Here is a 26,127-nt window from a genome sequence, read left to right as displayed (position 1 = left end):
GTCATCAAAAACAAAAAAAGTCTGAGAAATTATGACATCCTAGAGGAGCCTCAGGAGACATGACAACTCGATGAAACATGGTATCTTAGATGGAGTACTGGAACAGAAAATAAACATTAGGCAAAAACTAAGGAAATCTGAATAAAATATGGACTCTAGTTAGTAATATTTTATCAATAGCAATTCATTTAATGTAAAAATTTACCTTACTAATGTAAGATGTTAATAATAGGGGAGCCCGGGGGTGAGGTGTATGGGAACTCTGTATTTGGGAACTATCTTCTCAATTCTCCTGCAGGTCTAAAGTTGTTCTACAAAATAAATTCTATTTTTTAAAGTGTGGTTATTTCATGTCTCTCCAACGTTTCAAACCTTCCAACAGCTTTCTTTTGGATGTAGAATCAAATCTCCACTACTTTGGAGACCTCATCTTATTGCCCTTGTAAACCTTCATTCACTACTTTCCAGCCACACTAGTGTTACTTTCTTTTCCACTAACACTCCACTCCCACTCCATTCAGGGACTTTGTACAGATGAGTCCTTCATTCTCCCAGATTCTCCCACAGCCTTCTGTTTCTTTTGCTCATTAGGGTAATTCTTTGGCCCTCTGAGAGCACCTAGTCCCTTCTCAATGGTTGGATTGATCGGTGAATGGATGGATAAATGAACATGACAATCTCAATATCACACCCATGATAACTGATTTTTATGAACTGACAAAGGCTAACATCATTGTCAGTCTATGAAGTATTCTGAAGACTCACAGAAGACTCAAATGGAACAGCCAGGATTTAATTTTTATTAATGAGATATTAGTGTGGTTTCTAGAAATTGTTTTACAAGCAAAAATATCCACACAATCTGCAAGTGCCATGTAGCTCTGTTTACGTACTTCTTATTCCCAGACCTTATCCTGACTTCCAAAGACTTCTTAACTTAGTATGATCGCTGCAGTCCGAAACTAAATAATTTAGATAAATAACCAGTTATATCATCTGAATGATGTCCATTAGACATCTTAATAGAATTTCCAGTAGCAGTGGAAGCTTACTTACTTTCTAGACAATATCACCCAACATTAAAAGAAAGAGGCTTCAGAGCTACTCAACTATGTAGAAAATAAAGTTTACAATAATTCACAAGGTATAGCTCGACCTCACAAGGTAGCTTGCAGTCAGGATCAGAGACATGACCAGGGGAGAACATCTGGATGATTTAACAAAACCACTGTACAGAGAACAAATACGATTAAGCATGCCTTATATATACAAGCCAATATTAATCCCAAATTCACTACCTGCCGTAATTTAACATTCCCTATAATTTGATAATCTCATTGACAACAAACGTCAGTGTTCAGAATGATTGGCTAAAGTTCTGTATATGTGTGTAGTTACAGCTTATACAAAGGGGCACCTGAAGGACATAATTAAGCAAGTCCTGCCTCAATCCCTTCATTTTGGAGGTCTAACTAGTAAGGAGCATGTTGTTTTGAATAATCTCAGGAGATATAAACAAAAGGGGAAAAAAATAGTGAAATCATGAGATACCAGTACTAGGCACACATTAAATGAAAACTCAGTTTCTTGGGGCACCTGAATGGCTCAGTCAGTTAAGCATCTGACTTTGGCTCAGGTCATGATCTTGTGGTTCGTGAGTTTGAGCCCCACGTTGAGCTCTGTGCTGACAGCTCAGAGCCTGGAGCCCGCTTAGGATTCTGTGTCTCCCTCTCTCTCGGCCTCTCCCCCGCTCATGCTGTGTCCCTCTCTCTCAAAAATAAAATGAACATTAAAATGTTGTTTTCACTTTGTGCTTCTGTTTGAATCTTTTACTGTGAGCACATAATAATTTCTTAACAAAAATTTAAACTTTTTTTTCAAAATTGAAAACAAATTTTATTTTTTAATATGAAATTTATTGTCAAATTGGTTTCCATACAACACCCAGTGCTCATCCCAACGGGTGCCCTCCTCAATGCCCATCAGCCACTTTTCCCTCCCTCCCACCCCCCATCAACCCTCAGTTTATTCTCAGTTTTTAAGAGTCTCTTATGGTTTGCCTCCCTCCTGTGCATTGTTACTTTTAAATTATGGAATTAAAAAGGATTAAGACAAAAAAATTTTTTTTAATTAAAAAAAAAAAAACTCAGTTGGTTGGTTCCTTGCCATACAGGCAATCAAACCCAAAAGAAAACTTTGTATGACAATGGTCTAGTCTGGAATCTTGAGGGCTTCCTTATTCCCTTATCAAACTACGCTCTTGCAGGCCTAAACATCTCACGTTAGATCAGCATCAGCCTGAAATAATTCTAACTCTGGAAGAGGCAAAGGAGCAAAAAAAAAAAAAAAAAAGAAAAGAAAAGAAAAGAAAAGAAAAGAAAAAAATACAGGGTAATATGAAATATTTTTTATGTACATAATTATCTTACATGTTGATCACAGGCTCTTGTACATGGGGAATCACCGTGGATATTCAGCAGGATTTTCTGGTTTAAAGAAATGCAAAATGCATTTGAAACCAAGGCCTAAACCATCTTTGTTTAAATGCCTGTGCCCTGTGTGCATTACTCTGCCAAAGCATTCACGAGGAAAGACTACTTCATTCAGAAAATCTCCTGATGCCAGTGCAGGTATGAAGAGTTATTAATAAACAAAATCTGTGTTTCATTATCATCTTTTACCCTCAGATGCTCTTTCTACCATCAAAGAGCATTACAAAGTTGACCTGTTAATCCCAAAGGAGAACCATGTGGCCAAGTGACGTACTCCAATTAGAATAGCCACATCATGGGAACAATGGGGGACTTCCTCAGCATCACTGCGGATTCAGAATTCCTGCCGAAGATGTCTTTCAAAAAGAGACAAATGGCAGTTCCCCTTGGAAGGAGCTGTGATTGCCGATCACCAGTAACGATTTACTTATTTTTATTTTTTAAATGAATCCCATGCCTTCAAACACTGGGTCTATGACACCACACAAAACAAGTAATTCATTTTCTCACTCTTTCAAAGGGGTGTAGTTGCCTATCAAAGCTGCAGCTCCTCCTGCAATGATCACCATTGGCTGAATTAATATACGTCAAGACAAGAACTTGACGCTTCATGGTTTCTTTATCCTTCAGATACTTCTTAGGAAAATTCATTATTTTCCATCAAAGATCTTGAAATCCTCAAAATAGCTGTAAGAATCCTTGTTCCTATTGCTAAAGACCTCTATGGATCCAAGTATCCCAGATTAAAGAGTATTGGCCCAGAAGACTTATTTGAGGGAAAGAAGTAAGAACTGAAGCTGCATTTCAGACAGTCTCAAATGTTCCAGGGGATATTGATACGGAATGATTGGTTCTGGGGTAGAACAGTGTACAGTTATTAGTCATCAAGAAAAAGGACATTTATGATAGGTAGTGGCAAAGGGATGGATGAAGTTGTCCCCACATATTACTAAAGTATCATTCGGTCTCAGATACAATGCAGCAATATATATTAAATTCTGAAAGAAAAAAATGAAACAAAAATTGCCTTTTAGGCAATCGCAAACAGGCTCTTTAATAATAACAAATCAGTATATTTGAGCAAATTTTGCTAAGAGTTAATCTAGATACAATAATGAGAGAGAGAAGTAGCTGTCCAAATGACTGGCACCTCTTCTTTCTTGTAGTTTTAAACAACCTGAAATTCAATCTCAGATGGATAGTGGACACAAATCCTGCTTACAGAAATGAATGGGATTGATTGAGTGACCTTTCTTCACGTAGGTCCAGCGTCTAAGTTTATAACATGATATCACATTCATTATTTCAACTGAAAAGAAATTAGAGTCCAAGGTGTACTATGGAGTTTCAAGGAGATGTCCCCTTTTGACTATGATATAGCAGCTTTTATCACATTGATCGTCCCACTGAACTAGAAAATCTAGATAATTACAGAAAGAAATATCAGTTAAAGAATCAAATAGTGGGGCACCTGGGTGGCTCAGTCGGTTGAGCAACAAACTCTCGATTTAGGTTCAGGTCATGATCCCAGAGTGGTGAGATTGAGTCCTACATCAGGATCCACACTAAAAGAACCTGCTTAAGATTCTCTGTCTCTCTCCCTCTGCCCCTTTCTTCTGCTCACTCTCTCTCTCTCTCTCTCTCTCAAATAAAAAAGAAGAAAGAAAGAATCAAAGAGCTACTGAAGTAGTCAGGATTGAGGAGTCATAATCTTGGAAAGAAGGGAGGCCCATAAAAGTGAGTCCAGTATTCCACTTACTGATTTTTCCCTTGGAATATTTACCAATTCTAGGCTACAAAGAGAAAGATGTCTACGAGGCAATATCTTGATTTCTTCTTATGTCACAGGGCTAAGGAGACAAAAATTTGAGTTCAGAACCATCACTGTAGCTACACCAAATTGGCCAAGTTCCCAGAAAATAGGAAGTTATAGAGACATGTGCCTAGCACTCTGCACCAGTTTTGTCCTTGAGGTAGTCGTTGATTCCAAAACTTTGTGGGATTATGTTCCCTGAAACCAAGAAAAATGTAGGAATATAGCTGAGGGCATCTTGTCATGATCTTACCATCCTGATGATACAAAAATTGAAGTTCAAAACTGAACAATGAGGTAGGACCCTGGTAAATATTCAGGCTTTAAGTTGGGATATCTGGATGACAAACCAGAAATAAAATTAGCCTTACAAAGTCTGAAACCCATAAAATATTTAGTTCAATTCTAGATTGGATCAAGGTGATATGCTACACTCTGCCTCCAGAAGAAGATAATCACTCAAAGATTCTATAATATTTTGGAAAGTATGTCTGTCATAAAATAAAAAATTATCAAGCACAAAGAAACAAGAAAAAGAGGGGTGAATGTATTCACATAGAAACATCTCAATATGTTTAGGGTTATTAGATATTGTTTCTAAAATAACTATGATTAGCATGTTCAAGAAAATAGACTAAATGAGGTTCTCCTCAGAGAGCTGAATATATTTTAAAGAATAAAATGTAAATTCTATATCTGAACAAACTTAGTTACTGATATTAAGAACTCAGTAGAAGTATGTAGAAACAAATTAGACACATCTGAAGAGAGGATAAGTGAACTGGAATATAGAACAGTAGACATACACAAAAAGAAGCACACAGATTAAAATGTATGAAAAATCCACAAGGAAATGTAAAGGATACATAAAGTATAGTGAAAAGTTTGAATATACATGGAATTGAAGACAATGCAAGGAGAAGAGATGGAAAGGTACAAGAGTAACATTTGAAGAGATAATGGCCAAGAATAATTTGAAGAAATAACTTACTACGAGCAAATACTGATAAAAAGATATCCAATCAAGATTCAAGGAGCTTTGCAAACCTTAGACATAATAAATACAAAGAAAATTATACCTCAGAGCATCATAAACCAATTGATAGTAAAAAAGAAAAAGACAGGGGCGCCTGGGTGGCGCAGTCGGTTAAGCGTCCGACTTCAGCCAGGTCACGATCTTGCGGTCCGTGAGTTCGAGCCCCGCGTCGGGCTCTGGGCTGATGGCTCAGAGCCCGGAGCCTGTTTCTGATTCTGTGTCTCCCTCTCCCCCGTTCATGCTCTGTCTCTCTCTGTCCCAAAAATAAATAAACGTTGAAAAAAAAAATTAAAAAAAAAAAAAAGAAAAAGACAAACCTTAAAAGCATCTAAAGAAAAAAAGACATATTACCTTTAAAAATGCAATAGTAGGACTGACATCTAACTCTATACAATGATGGAGTCCAGAAGAAAATAGGAAAACTATTTTTAAATGTCAAGAAAGAAAACAATTATCAACCTTGAATTATATAATTACTGAAGATCTCTTTAAAAAATAAAGATAACTTCCACTTATGATGATGGAATAACATGTTGTAGTAACAAGGAACCAAATTTGCTCTCCTACTTTAAATAAATTTTTAACTGGAAAAATTGTATGAAATTATGGATTTTAGACACTGGACCATCAGCAGCTCAAGATAGCAATCCTGAAGAGATAAAGACAAATGAGGTGACCTCTACAATAGCTGAAGTTATTTCCTGCAGAGTTTCCAGAGTTTCTAGTGCAAGGAAGGAGAATCCAAGCAGAGCTTGGGGAGGTCTCAGAGTTAAGAAAACAACATTTTGAATTTACGAAAGCCAAGGAAGCCAGAATTCACAGGGCATCATATACGAGAAAAGATTTTTGTACAAAGAGAGTTCTTGAGAACTGAAGAGGGTTTCCCTCATTTCTTCAACTCACTGCTGATCAGCACATTTGTGTGAGGAAATTACCAAAAGCTAGAGGAACGTCACCAGAAAGAAATAGATGTAAAATTGTTAAAGGTCATAAATGGCTAGAAATAGTTCACATTCATAAGCCCAAATACAGAAGCTTCATAATAATCATTGGGTTGAGTACTCAGAAAAGTATTGCCTCAATATTGGGGCAATAGTAGCCCCAGAATAAAGGCTGATCTGTCCTGTCTAACAAAGTTTAAGTGAAAGGATGTTAAAACGGGCCCCTGGGTGGCTCAGTCAGTTGGGTGTCCAACTTCAGCTCAGGTCATGAACTTGTGGTTCGTGGGTTCAAGCCCCACATTGGGCTCTGTGCTGACAGCTTGGAGCCTGGAGCCTGCTTCGGATTCCATGTCTCCCTCTTTCTCTCTGTTCCTCCTCTGCTTGCACTCTGTTTCTCTCTCTCTCTCTCTCTCTCAAAAATAAATAAAAAATTTTTTAAAAATTTTTTAAAGAAAGGATATTAAAACAGCTATTCTAATTATATTCTGTGTGTTAAGTAAGATAAAATAATGAACAAGTATGGAAAGGAAAGACATGGGAGAGATTAAAGACCCAAATTAAACATCTAGAGATAAAAAATACAATGTGTGAGACAAAAAATACACAGGATGTGATTAACATATTAGAATGAAGAGGAAAAATAATTGCACTATCCAAAATGAAACACATAAAAATAAAAATACTGTAAAAATGAACGCTGAGATGTGTGAAAACTTTAAGTGAATTAATACTGGAGTCCCAGAAGAAGGGCATATATATATATATATAGAGAGAGAGAGAGAGAGAGAGAGAGAGAAAACTATATATATATATATATATATACACACACACATAATACAAAGTAACTGAAACTTATCCAAATTTTATAAAAACTATGAACTCACAGATCAAATAATTCAACAAGCTCCAAGCACAGGAAGCATGAGGAAAACAAGATATGATGTAATCAAATTGCTTAAATCCATTGATAAAGAGATAATCTTGAAATAACCCATAGAACAGAAGATACACTATACACAAAAAATAAATAGAATGACAGAAGAGTTATACTAAAAAATCATGCAAAAAATAAAATATAGAACATAGCCATGTTTTAAAAAGAAACAAAAATATAAGCCAGAAGATGGTGGAACATCTTTAAAGTACTGGGGGGAAAAATCTAACCTACAGTTCTATACCAAACAAGGCTATTTTGGAAAAATGTAGGTAAAATAAAGGCCTTTCAGACATACAAAAACTGAAAGAATTCATCACTAGCAGACCAGCTCTGTAAGAAATGATAAACGCAATCCTTCAGAAAGAAGTAAAATGACACCAAATAGAAATCTGAATCTACAAAGGAATGAGGAGGGGAATAGTAAATATATGGATAAAAATAAAAGTTTTTTTTCTTATTTTATAATCTCTTTAGAAGATAATTGACTAGTTAAGGCAAAAAATAACAATATATTATGGTGTTATCACATACATAGGAGTAAAATGTATTGTGATGATAGCAAAAAGGCCGAGAGAAGAAATGGAAGTAAGCAGTTGTAAGGTTCTTTGTCACATAAGAAGTGGTATAATCTTATTAAAGACAGACTGTTATAAGTGACAGATACATACTATAAACCCTAAAGCAGTCACCAAAATAACAAAGAGTTACAGTTAGTATGCGAATGAAGGAAATAAAACAGAATCATTATACATACTCAATTACTCTAAATGAAGGCAGAAAAAGAGAGGAAAGTTAAGAACAGATGAGACTAATAGAAAACAATTATCAAGATGGTAAATTTAAACATGACTGTATTAATAATTACATTAATCATAAATGGCCTAAACACCCCAATTAGAAGACATAGATTGTCAGAGTAACTCTAAAAAATGAAAAAATACCCAAGTATAGTCTGTCTCAAAGAACTCTACTTTAAATTTAATGCCACAAATGAGTTAAAATCAAATAATGGTCAAGGGAAATTAGAAAATGTTTTGAACTGAATAGGAATGAAAACACAGCACATTGAAATTTGTGGGGTACAACTATAGCAGTGCTTAGAGGGAAATTTATAGCAGTAAATGTTTACACAGAAGTGAAGCAATATCTGAAACTAATAACCTGAGCTTCCACTCTAAGAAACTAGAAAAAAAGAACAAAATAGGCCCAAAGGAAACAAAAGAAAAGAAATAATAAGTGCAGAAATCAACGAAGTTGAAAACAGAACAATAATAGAGAAAATTGATGGTACCAAACCTGGTCCTTGTAAATACCAATAAAATCAATAAACCTCTCACCAAATGTACTATGAAAAAGTGACAGAGAAAGTGAAAAAAGTCACCTCTGTCAAGAATGAGAGGGGACATCACTACAGACTAGAGAAATTTGGAGGATAATAAAAAGTAATCTGAGAATCGTCTATGTCTGAACCACAGGGAGTTTGTTGGTAATTTAGATTCTTAGGCCCCACCCCTATCATTGTGAGTTGGAATCTCAGAGTTAATACGTGGGGAGAGAATGCTAGGGTTTTGTCATTTTAATGACTTTTTTTTGAAAGAGAGAGAGAGAGAATATGTGTACCCCTGTGAGTAGGGGAGGGGCAAGGGACAGGGAGAGAGAGAATCTGAAGCAGGCTCCATACCCAGCACAGAGCCCCCAATGCAGAGCTCAATCTCAGGACCCTGAGATCATGGCCTGAGCCAAAATCAAGAGCCTGGGGCTTAATCTGTTGAGCCGCTCAAGTGTCCCTAGGGTTTTGTCTTTTTGCAAACATTTCAGACAAGTGATGCAAAATAAAGCTCAAGGTGTATTGCCTAAAAGTAGGGTCAGCTAGTCTCCAACCTCTATGACTTGAGAAGGCAGAGAAGGAAGTTTTGTTCTACTAATTTATGTGAGGAGCCTAGATCTTTACTCTGTGGAAACAATTTGCCAGGCATTTTGTAAAGGGGCAGCTGATGTGAGGAGCAAAGACATACCCACAAATTCAAGATTCTGGTTTTTTTTTCTTTTTGTGGCACATATGCTAAGGGTGAAGTTTAAATAGGTGGCATCTTCCCATGTGCACATCCCAAAGAAAAGTCTAGAATCATCTGTAAAACCACAACTACACATTCCAGTAATAACGGTCCACAGGAACTTTTCTGAGTTCTGCCTGATTTCCAGATCTCTGGCTTTAACAACCCTTTTCCCTCCTACTTAGAAGACAATTGAGAGCAAGGAAGTAAGAACAATATTGTGATAGGGATGAAAATGAAGTCTGCTTAATATCTTTGATATAAATCTCTCACAAACCTATTTGACTCTCATTAGTGACTAATGATTTTCAAAACTCAGGGAACAATGCTACACCAGCTGATCATGATACCATCAGTGTAAGGTCACAACAGCCAGAAACTGGACTTTCTGTTGTCCATAACCCACTGCCCAAATGCCAGGACTTCTTATCGGCCCAGGAAGGCCAAGTGCTGCCAAGCTACAGCCTGTTACATGCTGTTTAAATAAAGATTTGCAAGGAAAATAAATGCACGGCAACATTCATTATTGATCATTCTCAAAACTGTCTGGAGAATTCCCCCAGAGGGCTTAAGAAAGAAATTAAACATTGTTTTCCTGAGTTGTTTCCTGCTGTTTTTCCACTTCATTGGTTTTGCTTCCATAATTGTGTGTGTTCATATAGCCACATAATGTTGTAATACGACTGGATTATTTCGTACAACTTTGGGATCATATGTCAACAATTTGGGTATGAATGCCTAAACATATATTATAATCATCATGATAAGAATATATCCTTAGTGTCTTCTTTACCAGTATCTCTCAATTATTTAACTCCTTTTAATCTGACCTAATGATCCATCAAAATCTTCAAATAACTAAATTCAAATCTGTTTCCCATTTGTTTTGTTTGACCACTATTGACCACTGCCTCTTCTTTGAAGACCCTTCCCCTTCTGCTTTTCTTACTGCTTCTCTCATCTCACAGGTCTTTGTCACCATTTTCATGAGTTCTAAAAGTCAGACATTTCTAAAAGTTCTAATCAGAGTTTTCTTATCTCATTCCTAATACAGTCCTGAGCCTCTTGCCTCCTTTCATGGTTTAAAATATCATCAGCGTATATATCTAGAATTTAGATCTTTGATGCAAGATTCTAGGTCTTATGTTCCCATGTCCCCAGTTTATTTTTCTAGTGTTATCTCCCTTTACACTCTCACATACTCTATGTTCTAAACCAGCCACTGTACTCATGGCTCAACCAATATTCCAGATGCTTTCTTATATCCATAGTTTTCACTTACTAGTCCTTCTGCCCAAAATGCTTCAACAGATCATATCCAGCAATGTATTTAAAATGGAAAATAATCCATTATTCAGGGAAACTCAGGATGGCTCAACATTAGGAAATACAATGTTAATAAAATTTTAGATATCAAATATGACAAAGGAAACATATTTGAGGAAAAGACATTTGATAACATTTAACAGTCATTCCTGATTTTTAATGCATAGAATGCTAAAAATAAAATGCTAACTCCTTTAAATGATTAAAAACAAAAACTGTATCTCAAACCAATCATCATCTATTACTCGTAATAGCAAGACATTTGAATCATCCCTTTAAATGTAAGATCTTTACAAAAACACCCACTATCACCACCATTATATAACATTTTTCCTATCCAAAGCAATAAGATAAGAAAAAGATAGACAAAATACAAATTTAGTAAAGGAGAAGGAAAAAGGATTATTATGTACATAGTTTATGATTGTCTGCCTAGAAAAAAAAATCTGAAAATCTGTTATAGCCAATAATAGACTTTAGTTAGATGGCCAAATAATAAAAATTAAGAATGAATCACTTTTCTTCTTTTTTTAATGTTTACTTATTCTTGAGAGATAGAGAAAGACAGAGTGTGAGCAGGGGAGGGGCAGAGAGAGAGGGAGACACAGAATCCGAGGATGGCTCCAGGCTCTGAGCTGTCAGCACAGAGCCCGAAGCGGGGCTTGAACCCCCCAAACCATGAGATCATGACCCGAGCCAAAGTCGGACACTTAATGGACTGAGCCACCCAGGCACCCCAAGAATAAATCACTTTTCTAAAGTAAAGCAATGATCAGTTAGAAAATATAACCAGTAGGGGCGCCCGCTCTGACTTCGGCTCAGGTCATGATCTCATGGTCCAAGAGTTCAAGCCCTGCATGGGGCTCTATGCTGACAGCTCAGAGCCTGTAACCTGCTTCAGATTCTGTGTCTCCCTCTCTCTCTGCCACTCTCCCACTCACGCTCAGTCTCTGTCTCTTTCTCTCAAGAATAAATAAAAACATTTTTAAAAATTAAAAAAAAAAGAAAATATAACCAATTATATACACAAAATGACCAGGATCAGTTACAGTAAAAAGAAAATTTCAGACACTAACATATAAACATATAATTCCCATTTACTCAGATATAAAAATATTCATACTATGATTGCTTCTGTATTTATTTATTTAAATCATTATTACGATTTTTAATTAAAAATGCAGTAAATATTCAAGAAGTTTCACAAGTAAGTTTGCAATAAGAGAGTTTATTCTGATGAGGAAAATTCCAGCTGCCTTAAGTTAGACGAAAAATTTTAAACTAATGAATTATGAACTTTGCAAGGGTGAACTTATGATATATTAATTGTATATTAACAAAAATATAAAAATTAAAAACAGTAACGCCTTCAGAGAAATGATTGCCCATCCTGACACAGGACTATGCTTACCTTTATATGGCGTTTGGATGTATCTGTGTAGACATACAGACCCAGACAGGTTACACACATATGAACCAAAGCAACACAGCTTCCAAACTCATTCCTGGAAATCATGAGATCTTCAACTTCCTTACAACTCTCCACGGTGCCCACTTGACAGCTTCTCGCGCAGCTTCATAGCCATGTTTCCCTGCCACGCTCCCTGAGGGGCAAGGTGCACATTAGCAGCACTAATTTTTGTCCTGGGAGTGCATTATTTATGGCTTGTCCCATTTGCAGACCAGGAAACATGGGCTCTGAGAAGGTTAAGGGATATTTCTAAGTTCGTAAGAATGGCAGTGTCCAGACCCGGGGGCCTCAACCCAGGTCTCTAGACGGCATGCCAGGAGGGGCAGCCCCGGGGCCCAAAGTGGGAGCTCCTGGTTTTCTTCCCACGGTAAAGCCAGCCTGGCAAGTCTCCCTCACACCCTGGGGGCTCCAGGATGTGGCCCCCTCACCTCCCAGGAGCAGTAGTCACCACGGTGGAGGGAACGACCATATTGTACACATTCTTCACCTGCTAGCAGTTTACCAAAGATGCCTCAAGGATGAGAATTACCTGGAGATCCACCCCCCTCCTCCAAGTCCCACTGGAATAGATACTCAAAGCAAAAAGGAGAAATTCCATTTGAAATGCCCTGCCCAGGCACTTCTGACGAGGCAAGTTTGAGAAACTCTTCATTGCTTCATTTGTTTCCGACAGTCGCACTATTCGCGTTATCTCCATGGAATCCATGAGTTCAAAAGCTTACAGAAATCTGTGTAACAGAGAAATTAGCAACGTGATTGGGAACACGGACTCAATTTTCAGGGATTATTTGTGGGGAGTGAGGACCTGAGATACACCCTGAGGAGGCCAGTAGTAACCGACATAAGATTCCGGAAAAATGATCAAACTCATTAGTAAACAGAGACAAGCAAATGTCAACACTGTGACTTGGGGGATGGGGGCATACTAATTAACAACAATTTGAAACAATAACTGGCGTTGGTGAGGGCTTAGGAAATGGCTACTTTGAAGGGAGAGAAAAATTCCTAAAACTTTTTTCTGCGAGTCAGTCATTTCTCCTCTAGGCGGGTGTCCTTAGGAATAATCCTAAGGTGTGCAGAAGTGAATTTCCAAGTCCGTCTAATGCTACAGTGGTGGCAGCAGCAGAAAGCTACAAGTGATCTGGCTACAAGTGAACCACTGAGTTCGTAGAACATGCTCTGTAACTATTTAAGAAGATGTGCGTCTGTATCCAGGAACTCGAAAAATATACACACATCGTAAAAAGAAGTGAAAAAAGGTGGCAAACAACATTTGCATGGGTCCTTTTCGTTTTAAATAATAATTACACATATTATATGTATAATATATATATTATACATATAATATGCATATACATATATTATATACATATATAATATACATATAATACATGTGTATATACATATATAATATACATATAATATTATATGTATATACATATTATATGTATAATATATATTATATTATATAGTATATAGTATATATAGTATATAGTATAGTATAGAGTATAGTATATACTATATAGTATATATATTATAGTATAGTATATATATAGTATAGTATATATATAGTATATCTAGTATATATATTATAGCATATAATATATAATATATATATTTTATACATTATATATTTTATTATATGTGTGTGTGTGCGCACACACACACATACCTATATACACATCATTCATGGAAGCAAAGATTTCAGTGATGAATACTACATTACTATTAGCAGTTGTAGTGATTGTCTTTGGGTCTTTTTGCTTTGCTTTTTTTCTTTCTTTTCTTCTTTCTTTCCTTCTGCTTTTCTTTTTTTTTTTTTTTTTTTTGGCTGTCTGTATTCTTTAATGTTTCCAGGATTATTTTTCAATTTATACCATAAATGTATATGTATCATACGAGCTTCCCAGAACCTTCTGCAGCTCTCGGGAAAGGCCATGCTGACCAGCGGGCAGGCACGAGAAGACAAAGACGCACCGCATCACTGTGAGCGTTGGCCTGGGATGTTCCTGGTCTCCTCTCCAGCTTCTGCTCACAGAGAGGCGAGGCTGGCTCGGGCCCCGACGGTGACGCCTATGACGGCGACAGGGAGGTGTGTGGAGCCGGGCTCAGGCTGTGCCAGCTCTCGCTAATCCTCTGCAGTATGGTTCGCTGCTAATTTGTCATGGCACATATTTGCCTTATGTCTAATTAGCATCAAATTGCAAACTGCTATTTGCTAACAATTTGTTGCATCAATCTGCTTGAAAATCTATAGTTTAGAATTGGATTGCAACTTACCCTGTCTATCAAAATTCTAGTTCACACATACACAAAATAACTTCCCCTTCCCGCCAAAAACGTCGCAATGTTTGTAGTGGCACAAAAGGAGAGCGATGTGGGTTTTTTTCTTTTCCTTTTTTTTTTTTTTTTTTTTCAAAGGGAGAAGGATAACCGTGGGGTGTTTCAATGGGAACGTCCTGGCTGGTTTTCCTTGGCCTGGGAAGACAGCTGGGTGGTGCTCACACCCAGAGAGAGTGCTGGTCCAGACCTCCCTTTGAGACTTTTCAGGAAAAGCAAGACATATAAAAAGACCCGAAGCCCGGTCCTCAATCCCAGAAATAGGACCCCCTGGTCAAGTTGTGTGAAGAAAATTCTGAGTTCTCTCAAACCCGTGCCCCCCCTCCCCCCGTCAGTCCTGCTGAGGGTTGCAGCATCCCCCATCACATGCACCGGCCCATCCAATGCTAACAGCCACCTGAGGAAGTACGGGTTAATAGTTTCTTCATTTACAAACAGGGAAGTAGAGGCTGAGAAGATAAACATTACCCGTGGAGCAGGCGCAGCGACATGGCATGGCCTACTGACCCCCTAAATACCAAACACAGGTAGTGGGAGAAAGGGTGATGATGACGAATGAAATATGAATGAAAAAATAAGGACAGGAAAGGAAATCATGTCTAAGAACTGTATCTCATTAGTTTAGCCTTGTGGAGGCAAAACATCTACTTGGACATTTGGTTGGGAAACATACCCCATGACAGACTGAGGAGTCAGGCCTTCAGATTCTCCTCGTGGTCTTAAAAGACCCCCGCTGGGCCATTTGGAATGAAGAACACCAATGTCCATACGGGCAGGAGGGAGGATTTCTGGGGAGTCCAAGTAGAGTCAAAAGTGACATTGGGGCTGGGATATCCTATTTCCCTCGTTGCCAGATGCAGGGAGGTAGAAACTCCCAGCACGGGGAAGCTGCCTTTCCACCTCGGGGCACAAGCGAGGTAGTTGGGACCTCCTCAGCCCAGGATGCAATTCACTAAACATGCTCCCTCGGTTAAAAAGCCTTAACCTCACAAGTGACTCAGGGGCAAGAGGCTCTCCCGATGTGTCCCTCCAGTTCTCCTTAGCATCCCCGAACAACGCTTGCTTGGGGGGAAAAGCACCACGCTAAACAGCATGGGCGTCCGTCGAAACATTAAAAATAGGACCACCGTACGATCCAGAAGTTCTACTCCCGGGTATATAGCCAAAGGAAATGAAACCAGGGGACACATTCGCTACAGCGGCGTTCACAGTAGCCAAGGTGCAGAGACAGCTTAAGTGTCTGGCAACTGATGGATGGAGAAAGAAGATATGGCATATGCATATACATACATCCAATGGAATATTATTCCACCATAAAAAATAAAAAAAAAAAAAACACGGATGGATCTTGAGGCCATTTTGCTCAGTGAGATAAGTCAGACAGGGAAAGACAAATACTATACAATCTCGCTCACAGGTAGAATCTAACCAAGCAGAACGCAGAGAAACATAAACCAGAGTGTCGGTTGCGAGGGGCCGAGGGGAGGGTGTGGGGATCGGGGAGATGTTGGTCAAAGGGTCCAAACTTCCAGATCTAAGGTTAACAATCCCGGGGAGCTAATCGTGGACAGCATGGTGATTATAACGAACAATGCTGTATTGTATAGGTGATAGTTGCTGAGAGAGTAGCTCTTAAATGTCCTCACCGCAGAAAAAGGACCGGTAGTTACGTGATGTGGCGGACGTGTCAGCTGGTGGCTGTGGCAGTCATCATGTTGCAATACGTAAGCGTGTCAGATCGACATGCTCACCCCAAACTTACACAACGTTATCTGCTGTTTCCATTTCGATCAAGCCTCTTGGCTGCTAGTTGAAATAATACTACGAATTATTGTTGTTGTTATTATCTTAGTCAATACCTCTACTTTCGTGGCTTCTCCTTAGAATTTCTTGACAAGATAGTTCTCTCTTTACACCCAAGACTACGGTCAAGAGTAATTCGTTTGATGTGCAAGACTGACGCTCCTTCAACAAAATGCTCACAAAGCCCCTTCCAGATGCCATGACCTATCAAAAGTGCCGGGATGGGAGTAGAGCAAGGTGACCCCAGCCACGGCAGAGCAAGAGACGCAGAGGTGCAGGAAAGTGGTTGCTCACAGCAATGAGATAAGTTCCTGGCAAGACAAACTGGAGAACATACATCAGTCTGCATCAGGCAAGCAGAGAAGGCTTCCTGTACAAAAAGAGGCCTGAGTGGAACAGGAAGAGTGGGGGCCAGGACGAGAGGATCCTTTCGGTCAGAGGGAGGAGCAGGTGCAAAGACCCAGAGACGAGCAGGTACTTCTACTCTTCTGAGGAACCGGATCATTGCAAGTGACAAAGGTCAGCTCCTGGACCCTGACAAGGTCAAGAGCTACCCCGGAGTTCCCGGGCTCCCTTCTGCCATTTGAGAGCCTCTTCCAGCAAGCACAGTCTTAGGATGCCTCCAGAGGAAGTCCTTTTCTACCCTTCCTTGAGAATCGATTTGCCACCATTTCTCCACTGGGCTCATTGAAGGAGCTGGCAAAGGGAAGCAAAATTCTGAGCTGATTCATTCAGACACAGAAGCAAGTTAAGAAGCTTTCTTTCTTCGCATGTGCTCTTGGAATGACTCTTTCACCTAATTAAATGACTGTCCCATGCCAGGATTCAAATAGAAATAATGCTACCAGCTAGTGTATAGATGCATGTTTTTCTATATTGGGACTGGAAGGAGGCCGACACAGAAGTACCCTGGGGAAGAAACCAAAAGGTTCCCAGGAAAAACAGTCCCTACACAATCGTCTCTGGGAGGGAGAAGGACGCGCATGCTAGAGAACTGTGCTCAGGGATTGTGTTCAAACCTACTCAGATAAGCCTTCAAGCACCCATCACTACGTACAAACACACATACTCAGGATCTGGAAGAAAAGGCAGGGAACTTAGGGTCACTGAGGAGCCAGGGAGGGCAGTCAGACCAAGAGGACAAGTCTGTCCAGAGGCCAGAGACAGTAGTTTCCCCAGGATGCAGGAGCCACCCTCACTCAGCCGGCCACATAAAGCCCTTGCGTGTTGACACAGCAGAAGAATGGCAGCCTGCCATCCATCAAGCCCAAGATGTGGCACCAGGGAAGGCAAAGCCATTGTGTCCTTTAATGAAAGCCTAAATAATCTCTTAGGATTCGGTCTAAGTCAGATACCCAAACAAAAAGAGCCCCCTGAGAAGCCGGTGGTGCAAATCTTCGGAGTCCCGCACCATCTGTAGAATCTCCCCCCGAGCCCCCACCCCCCCAACGGACCCCACTTCCGGGGTGGAGTGTATACACTTCCGGTATCTGTGCATTCTGCTTCCAGGTGAGCAAAACCTCAAGGATGTAGCGGCAATGGGTGTTTTCCTGTCCCTATTGTCCTTAGGAGACGTTGTGGCATTAATGGAAGGGACAAGCTCAACCGTGGACGTGAGTGATCCCCCACAGATCCTCCTGCGCCTTAATCTGTTGGAACCAGCCCAGGATCCGTGCACCCCATGGCGGGCCACTCTCGCATCTCCCTCCGGCCTGTGCAGCACGCTGGTCTTTAACCTTTTCGGTGGCTCAGAGACATCTCTGGAACTTCTACATAACTCCTGTCAAAATGTCGGGCTGCAAACTCTTAAACTTTATTTTGATGTCTTGCTTTTCGGGAATAATTCCCCTGCACCTAAAATGTTGGCCTATTTACTGCTTGTGCAAAAAGATGACAATAAAATCAATGTTGCGCAATTCCCCAAAGCCCATCAAAGTCTTTTGCAATGTTAATGGATCGGTGGGGCTGAGAGGTGTGAGCTCATGCCGGCCTGAGTGGATGCCCGGCTCCAGCAAGGGAACGTTCTTTGTTTTATTGGCCTGCTCACCCCCATCTGCCAAATTCATTCATTCTAAAAAGCTGGCTCAAACCCTGGGGCGAGAGCAGGGGTGGGATGGGGACCGAAGTGCTGAGAGCAGATTGACAAGTCCGTGATATCAGAAGCCTGCGAGCTGGTGGGCACTTACAGGCACTTACAAGGCCCTACAGCCAATGAGTGGTGAACCCAGACCCAGAACCAAATCCTCGGATTCTTGGTCTGAAATTATATCCACCACTCCGCTCTTGGAGAGGAATGATTTTTTTTTTTTTCTCTTGTGGCATTCCCTCTTAGAACATAGACATGTCTAGAGCAAAGCCACCTCTTCGGCCAGGAGGGCAGGCTCTCCCGTGTCTCCTGGCCATACGGGTTAATAGGGTCCAAGCAAGGCTTCAACACTCAGAGAAGTTTCAGGGAGGCTCTATAAAAACGTCCATCCTGCGCAGCGTGTGCTGGCAGATTAAAGGTTCTAAGAAGCCTTTTAAGAAGTAACATGTCTAGAGTGTCCATGAGCAAGGCATTCTGGAGAGGGGACGGGTGTGGAGTATTGGTTGGAGAAGTCACTATAGCATATCCACTACTTACCGGTGCAATCACTGGGATGGTGATGGCCATGGGATGATGGAACCCATTGTGGGAAAGCTCTGTGGAACAAAGCCAGCGAGGGCAAGGAACAGAAGAGTGGTATAAACAGACCTCACTGTGTCATCAGAGGCCAGCACGTGGGCCCAGGGCAGCCGAGGGTTGCGGGTGGGACAGCGTGGGCTGCATGGAAGCCAGGAGAAGGGACACAGAGTGGAGAGAGACACAACACAGGCGATGGCAGAGCAGTCCCCCGGTCTCTCCAGTGTAGGGTCACATCTGGCTCGTGAGGCATCAGGGGACAGTGGAAGGCAGAGGATGGGGGTACAAAAGACCATTTGAAAGGACCAGCCCCACCCTCGGACTGGTGCCCCAGCCAGTATGAGCCATCCCCTCACGGCCAGTTCTGAGGCGTCTCTGTAAATGCAGGGGCCCCGGCTGCCCCTGGCGTGACCGCGGCGCTCACTGGGACTTTGTGGGGTGGCCGTTGTGTGGCAGGCTCTGTGCAAATGAAGGCATTCTCTCTAGGTACTAACTCCATACACGGAAGCCAATCCCTTGGGAAGGTGGACACACCTGGGGTCTTGCCGAGGCGACCTTGTGTTTTCCATTTGTTTTCCATGCCAGCAATTTGTTGTCTCTTGTGGCTGCCTGGAGAGAACGAGCTGGGGACTTTCAGAAAGAGCCTCTTCACCAGGCCATGCGCTGACACTCCCCTAACCCACACCCCCCAGACCTTTCCCCCAGCAGAAGTCCACCTGCCACCTTTCTGCTCACTCACCTTGGCCGTGGCGCCTTGCCGAAGCCCTTCCCATAAGCGTGGCAGCATGCTCCCCGGGGAAATGCGATTCCACATCTCAGAAATAACTGTTGGACCCCACCTTTTGTTTTCTGCACCTCGAACGAATGTATAGGGATGCGAAGGTCCCCCGGTGCCGGGGGGTTTAACAATTTTTGAAGGGGAGACTTCACAAAGCCTGCTGAAGTCTCTGGTGATGCCTGCTCCCTAGATTCCTTTCTCTTTTCTCAGAAAAACTCAATTGAATCAGGGAGGCATGATTCCCCGTTAGAGAAATCATTTCTCCTTTCCTCTGGTGGGTGAGATTTGTTTAGGTGTTCACTGATCCTGTACTTGACTAATCACCCCCTGCTGCCTTTTCCCAGTGTACCAGTGGGGCCGGGAAACTCACGGGGCTCCGGAAAGTCATTAGGGTCCTCTAGTCCCACGGCCACGTGGGGGCCCGCTGCACCTTTGGACCAACGCACCACCGTTTCCCCTTTGAATTTCTCCAAAGCTCCCTGGTAAGAACGAATCCGGCCCAAATACCTGTTGCAGACTCGTCCGTGGACACGGGCCCCCCCCACAACCTTCGTGCTCAGCCCCCCTCGAGCTAATCCCTCCCACCTGCCCGCCTCAAGGGGCATTGGATGAAGGAGACTCTTTGGGGAAAGCACAGAGAGAGCCCACCAGGACCAACAAGAAGAAGCGGGAACCTCGAGTAAGATGGTGAAAACTGAGCCCAGGACGTTAAGAATGAGAGATGAGATGGAAAAGTAGAAAGAGAAGAGGGAAATGCATATTTAGTGAGGGAGAGAGAGAAGCTTTCCATTGCCCCCGCAGTGGGACCCAGATCTGGGCATCCATCACCAGGTGCCTGATGGAGAAACTCTGTCCCCTTACCTATGACCAGCGGCGATGTTTTTTCAATGATTCCACAGGAGTCAAAAACCCAACAAAGCGCATCGCGGGCGCTGTAAAGGGAGCACGCTGCTCGTGTCTGTGACCACTGTATGCAAAGCTTGGCATTAGTCACAGCCAGGCCGGCTGTGACAGGCCTGAAGTGAGGGAGATTAATGCGAGGCTGGGGCACTTTATTATTGTCATTCTGTTCTTTCAGACTCTGCCTCTGACTTTCAATTTTGCTCCAGAATTAATTGTCTGCTCCCTGCAGTATGACTGATGGAGAAGGATACGCGTAGCCCAGGCACCTGGCTCTGGCCTTGACAGTCTAAGGCCCGGTGTGGGATGTATTGTATGCGGTCAGAGCAGGGGACAGACGGGCATCTCTCAAAGAATCGGCCCACACCACACCTACCTTCAATCCGACGTGACCGAAGGCCATCCTCTGCTAAGAATGATCTTTGCTCGTAGAGTCCCTAAAATCATGCCCATACTCCCATTAAGGACTCGCCCTGGAGCCCAGGGCTCAGTTGGTTGGTGGAGTCCTTCCCAGACCTTCAGTTCTCCGACTTTCTTCCTTTCTCTGGTTCTGGGCAGTAAATTAGGAGCGCAGCCGCCCAGGTGCCAGCCTTCCCAGATGTAAGCGTTTTTGTGAGCATGTTACATACAGCAACTCCGACAAGGGGAAGGCAATGTGGGTACCATTTTCCAGTTAAGTATTCACCTCCTTTCTCATTACCCACCCTGCCTCAGCTCCCCTCGTCTCAAAAATAAATCATTTCTGTATTTTTCTTAAGCATTCCAATTGAAAAGATCCTCTTAATATAAAATCCTGAAAGAAGTCTCCAGCAAAGCCACGTTCTCTGCTTTCGAAGGACCTGAGAGTCCCAGACGTGCTTGTTGAATGGGGAAATGAAGGGATGAACTCGTGCAGAGATAAATAAGTGGTCATTCTAAACAGAATGAAACAGAGAGAGGCGTGTTTTGTTTGTCTAAATAAATAAAAATCCTTCCTAGTCATTCTGCAAGCCAAGTTCAGGGGGCTAGCCATTGTTCCAGGCCAGCAAGCCTCATTCTCACTGCAGATGTGTTCATGAAAACTTGGGCATAATGCTTTCTTTTATGTGAATGGAACCCCATTTTCGGTGTTGATGGACCTTACAGGGAGGAAGGAAAGTGTTTGTGGAATATAGTTACAACGTCGACTTCCCTCCTCTGGGCTGGGTGCGTGCGGTTCAGACCGATTCTCCACCTGAGGTTTAGATGCGACTGTTTTGACGCGTGCGACGCACGGGTTTTCCTGGCCCTCCCCAAAGAAAGTTTTATTGAAGGAACACCTTGCATTTTCATGGCGCCTCTTCCTCTAAACTGGATCAGACTGACCCCTGAGAGGGGGGGAAACCCAGCCAGGAAGGGAAAGGCAAGTGTTGATGCGCTGAGAACCGTTTTAAAGCCTGGTTTTCTGTAGAACCTTCAGGAGTTCCTTCTAAATACGCTGCCTGACTGTAACCTGCAATAAATTATTACAGCTTTAACTCATCCGGTACTTTCATACGATTACGGTATTATGTTAAAGGGTACAGAAATATATAATATGCTCAACTGTCTCCACAGTTGATACCAGAGGGAAAATTACCACCACTCAGTGAAGAAGATCCAACCTCATTACATTAATGATTTATCACAATGGGAAAATGTGAAAAGTAACTAGTTGCTTTTATGAAAAGAGGCAGCTTTTCCCACCGGCAACTCCTTCAGGCTCTCGCGCAAGAAGGATTTAGAAGGAGCTCCGGCCGGCCACACCGTCCCACCCCCTTCCCAAGCTCCCTCTGCAACCTTAAGGAGAAGGTGCGCAGGCAAACGTTGGAATATCCTTCAAACTTGACATTAAGTATTCAAATGTTACTTAAGCAAAGTGTGAGCAATTAAATTAATCAATCTTCCCAGCCATGTACAGAACAGATGTTCAATAAATCCTCTTTGCTTACAGTGAGGGGGGGAGAGTCCACTTTTAGCTGTCCTTCAGAGTTGACACTGTTCAGGCGTCCTCTGCCAGCCTCCTGGGCCACCGTCGGGCACTTCTGCTGTGCTTTCCTTTATTATAAATAACAAGAGCCCACCTGGCCTACCTGTGCTACCTGGGAGCCTCAAGTTTAATGATCCTTCCGACGCAAGGCTCCACTCTCTCCTGATCCCGGGTAATGGGCCTGATGGGGAAGGCGACAGAGTGACGGCTGGCAGTGACGGATGACTTCTGGCCCACGTGTGCTGCTGACAAGCGGTGAATATGGGCCAGTGTTGCAGAAAGGTCAGGATCAAAGTACTCGCTTGACTTTCAAAGTTTCTCCGGAAGAAAACAGGCAAACAAGCCAAAACCACCGAGACCTCCAACGAGGGCGCAAACTCCAGCTTTGCTCCAGGAGGCCCGGCTCGGCCTCAGTGCTAGAAAAACGAGCAGCTTCAACCGGAAGCTGGGGAGCCGATGAGAATAGGGAGCCAGGCACTAGGGAGCTGGAGTCTTGTCTCCTGGGCATGAATGATTCCCGGTGAGTAACCTCACCCCTGGGCTTCTGGGGGACATAAAGGGTAGCCGCTCAGTAAGTCATTCTTCCGCACCGTCCGCCCCCCCCCCCCCAGCCGCCAGGTGATCATCCTGGGTCTGCGTGTCACCCTATCGCATCACCCAGACCCGAGGCGGTCCTCTTGCCCTCCGCCCCGCGGCACAGGGAGCTGGCCTGGGGTTTAACAGAGTTCGACCCACCAATGTGGCAGCTCGCGAAAGACAGCGAGACCCGACCCGGCCGCTGTGGCTTCTCCGACGAAATCTGCTGCGCCATAGGGGCGGATGGGGAGGCACTCGGCCCCAGTCCCACAGTGCCACCCCCCAGACTAGGACGCGCCCAGCCCGAAGCCTCTGGCCACCACCCGCTGCAGCCCACAAGGCCACTGACATTCAGAAGTGGCGGTTACAACGCCTGCCCTCCAGATATATAACTTCAACCTTTTGAAGGCTGCCTTTCCATATATGGACTTTATCCACATTTTAATGAGGCTTTAAAATCTCCAAGATTAAGCTGGTATTTTATGTAGAACTGCCTGCTTTTTATGATATCCTGACATGTTGTACAACATTTGGCGACTATATTGATCCTTATAAATTCAGCATCTATATATATTCATGAAAAGTACCTTTTCTCCCCATTCGGGCCACGAGATCATCCAGACACACATTTCCCTGAGTGGAGACAATAAAACTGCAATTGTCATGGTTTTGAGCGTACACAATGTTTCAGTGTTTTCAAATTAAGCCCCTTTTACCATCTGCTTGCAAAGTCCTCGGTGAGGAAATGACAGCGCCTTTCCAGGTATCTGATGGCGTAAGTGCCCCTGTTTCTCCTTCAGGTGAGCCTGTTATAAATCCTGCGGGGCCAGCGAGGGCTTCCTCCCGCGTGGGACATTATACATCTTTATGCCCTCATGTTTGCCCGACCACAGAGACCAGCCTCCCCGTGTTTCTTTGTGCCATTTCATGCTTTTAATCTGAAACAAATGATTGCGGGGGGGGGGGGAGGGGGGGGAGAAAAAGCATTATCACCTTGGCGAAGCATCAGGAGTCTTAAAAAAAAAAAAAAAGGGAGAAGAAGAAGAAGAAGAAGAAAGGGTCTATGGGCAAATTCATCTTCAGCTGCTACAATCAATCTCTCACCTAAAGAAATACACAATAACTAGGCGGGAAAGAGCCAAGATTTATGACTTAGAAACATCTACACTGACCAGCATATACCTAGTCTTCTTAGCTCCCTCCCTACCCGAATGGCTCTCTCTAACAGTTACAATGATAAACTGTCTCTCCCTACTGTTTTACAAGTACATTAGCTTTATTTAATGAGATCTCGGAGTAATTTAACAGATGTATATAGGACATAAGACTAGGAAAACTCTTGCCACTTCGATACTTTTGCCAAGGTATTCTAGGACGGCCGATCTGAGGTGTAGCTTTATGTTCTTTGAAAAAGTATTATTCAAATTTTCGGGAGGCTTTTAAAAATGATTTTAATAGAAATATTATATTATAATCAACGAGGAAAGAGCCACTTGCAAATTCACTTGCATTCAGCCCATCAAAAGCCAGGATAAATGGGCTTTCAGAAATCACGGGGACTCACTTACATATTGAATAGTCATGCAGAATGTCAGTGTCAGAAATTAATAAATTTGTAAAAAGTCTTCCATTCACCCACCTCCCAGAAGGAGTAGGGAGATACCCGGGTGTGGGGGAAGGGAGAGAGGGCAGGCAAAGGGAGAAGAGAAAATTTTTAAGTAAGCGAAAAGAGGAAGTCACAAGAAATTACCTGATTGTGCTTAAAATACAATTAAAGGAGGGGCGCCTGGGTGGCTCAGTCGGTTGAGCATCCGACTTCGGCTCAGGTCGTGATCTCACGGTTTGTGAGTTCAAGCCCCGCGTCAGGCTCTGTGCTGACCGCTCAGAGCCTGGAGCCTCTTCTGGATTCTGTGTCTCCCTCTCTCTCTGCCCCTCCCCTACTTGTGCTCCGTCTCTGTCTCTCAAAAATCAATACACATTAAAAAATTTTTTAAAATACTGTCAATTAATAAGTGAGAAGAAGGGGTGCCTGGGTGGCTCAGTTAAGCACTGACTTCAGCTCAGGTCATGATCTCACGGTTCGTGAGTTTGAGCCCCGCGTCGGGCTCTGTGGTGACAGCTCAGAGCCTGGAACCTCTTCGGATTCTGTGTCTCCCTCTCTCTCTGCCCCTCCCCCACTCTCACTCTGTCTCTCTCTGTCTCTCAAAAATGAATAAACATTTAAAAAAATTTTTTTAAGTAAGTGAGAAGAGGAAGTCACAAGAAATTACCTGATTGTGCTTAAAATACAATTAAAGGAGGGGGACTTTTTTTCCTCTTCATTGTTCCAAAAGCACAGGGATCACGCTCTCACACACCAGGTTGTGATATTCTGAACCAAACCCCCGAGACAAAATCCACACAGCACAGCACCACATATTCATCTCAGCTTCAGAGTGGAATATTAGGTTTGCTCAGAGATTATTTAAAAAAAAAAAATACACCGAGGAAACAAAACAGAACCAAAAACAAACCAAAAAAAAAAAAAGGCAACCCAAAATTTCACTTAGTGGTGACACTAATCTAAATCTGTTTGTGACATTAAGAAAAAATCATCTTAAAAAAAAAAAAAAGATAGGCGCCTGGGTGGCTCAGTCAGTTGGGCGTCTGACTTCAGCTCAGGTCATGATCTCACAGTTCGTGGGTTCGAGCCCCACGTCGGGCTCTGTGCTGACTGCTCAGCGCCCGGAGCCTGCTTCAGATTCTGTGTCTCCCTCTCTCTCTGCCCCTAACCCACTCATGCTCTGTCTCTCTGTCTCTCAAGAATGAAGAAACATTAAAAAAAAAATTTTTTTTTAAAGTAAAAGTCATCTTATCAAACTCCTCGCTACCCTTTGTTGAAACATTTTATTTTTTTTAATCCTTTAAATTATTTGTAACAGTCTCCAGTTGATATTTACAATTCTGCAAAAGCGTTTCGTATTCCCCTCCTTGGAGGCTGGTCCGGTCCCTCATAGACGGAGTCCCTCATG

This window comes from Lynx rufus, unplaced genomic scaffold (assembly GCF_022079265.1).
Source record: "Lynx rufus isolate CCGP_SWC_20201006 ecotype Redwood Valley unplaced genomic scaffold, mLynRuf1.p SCAF_16, whole genome shotgun sequence".
Classification (NCBI taxonomy): Eukaryota; Metazoa; Chordata; class Mammalia; order Carnivora; family Felidae; genus Lynx; species Lynx rufus.
Note: the sequence above shows the minus strand (reverse complement) of the source record.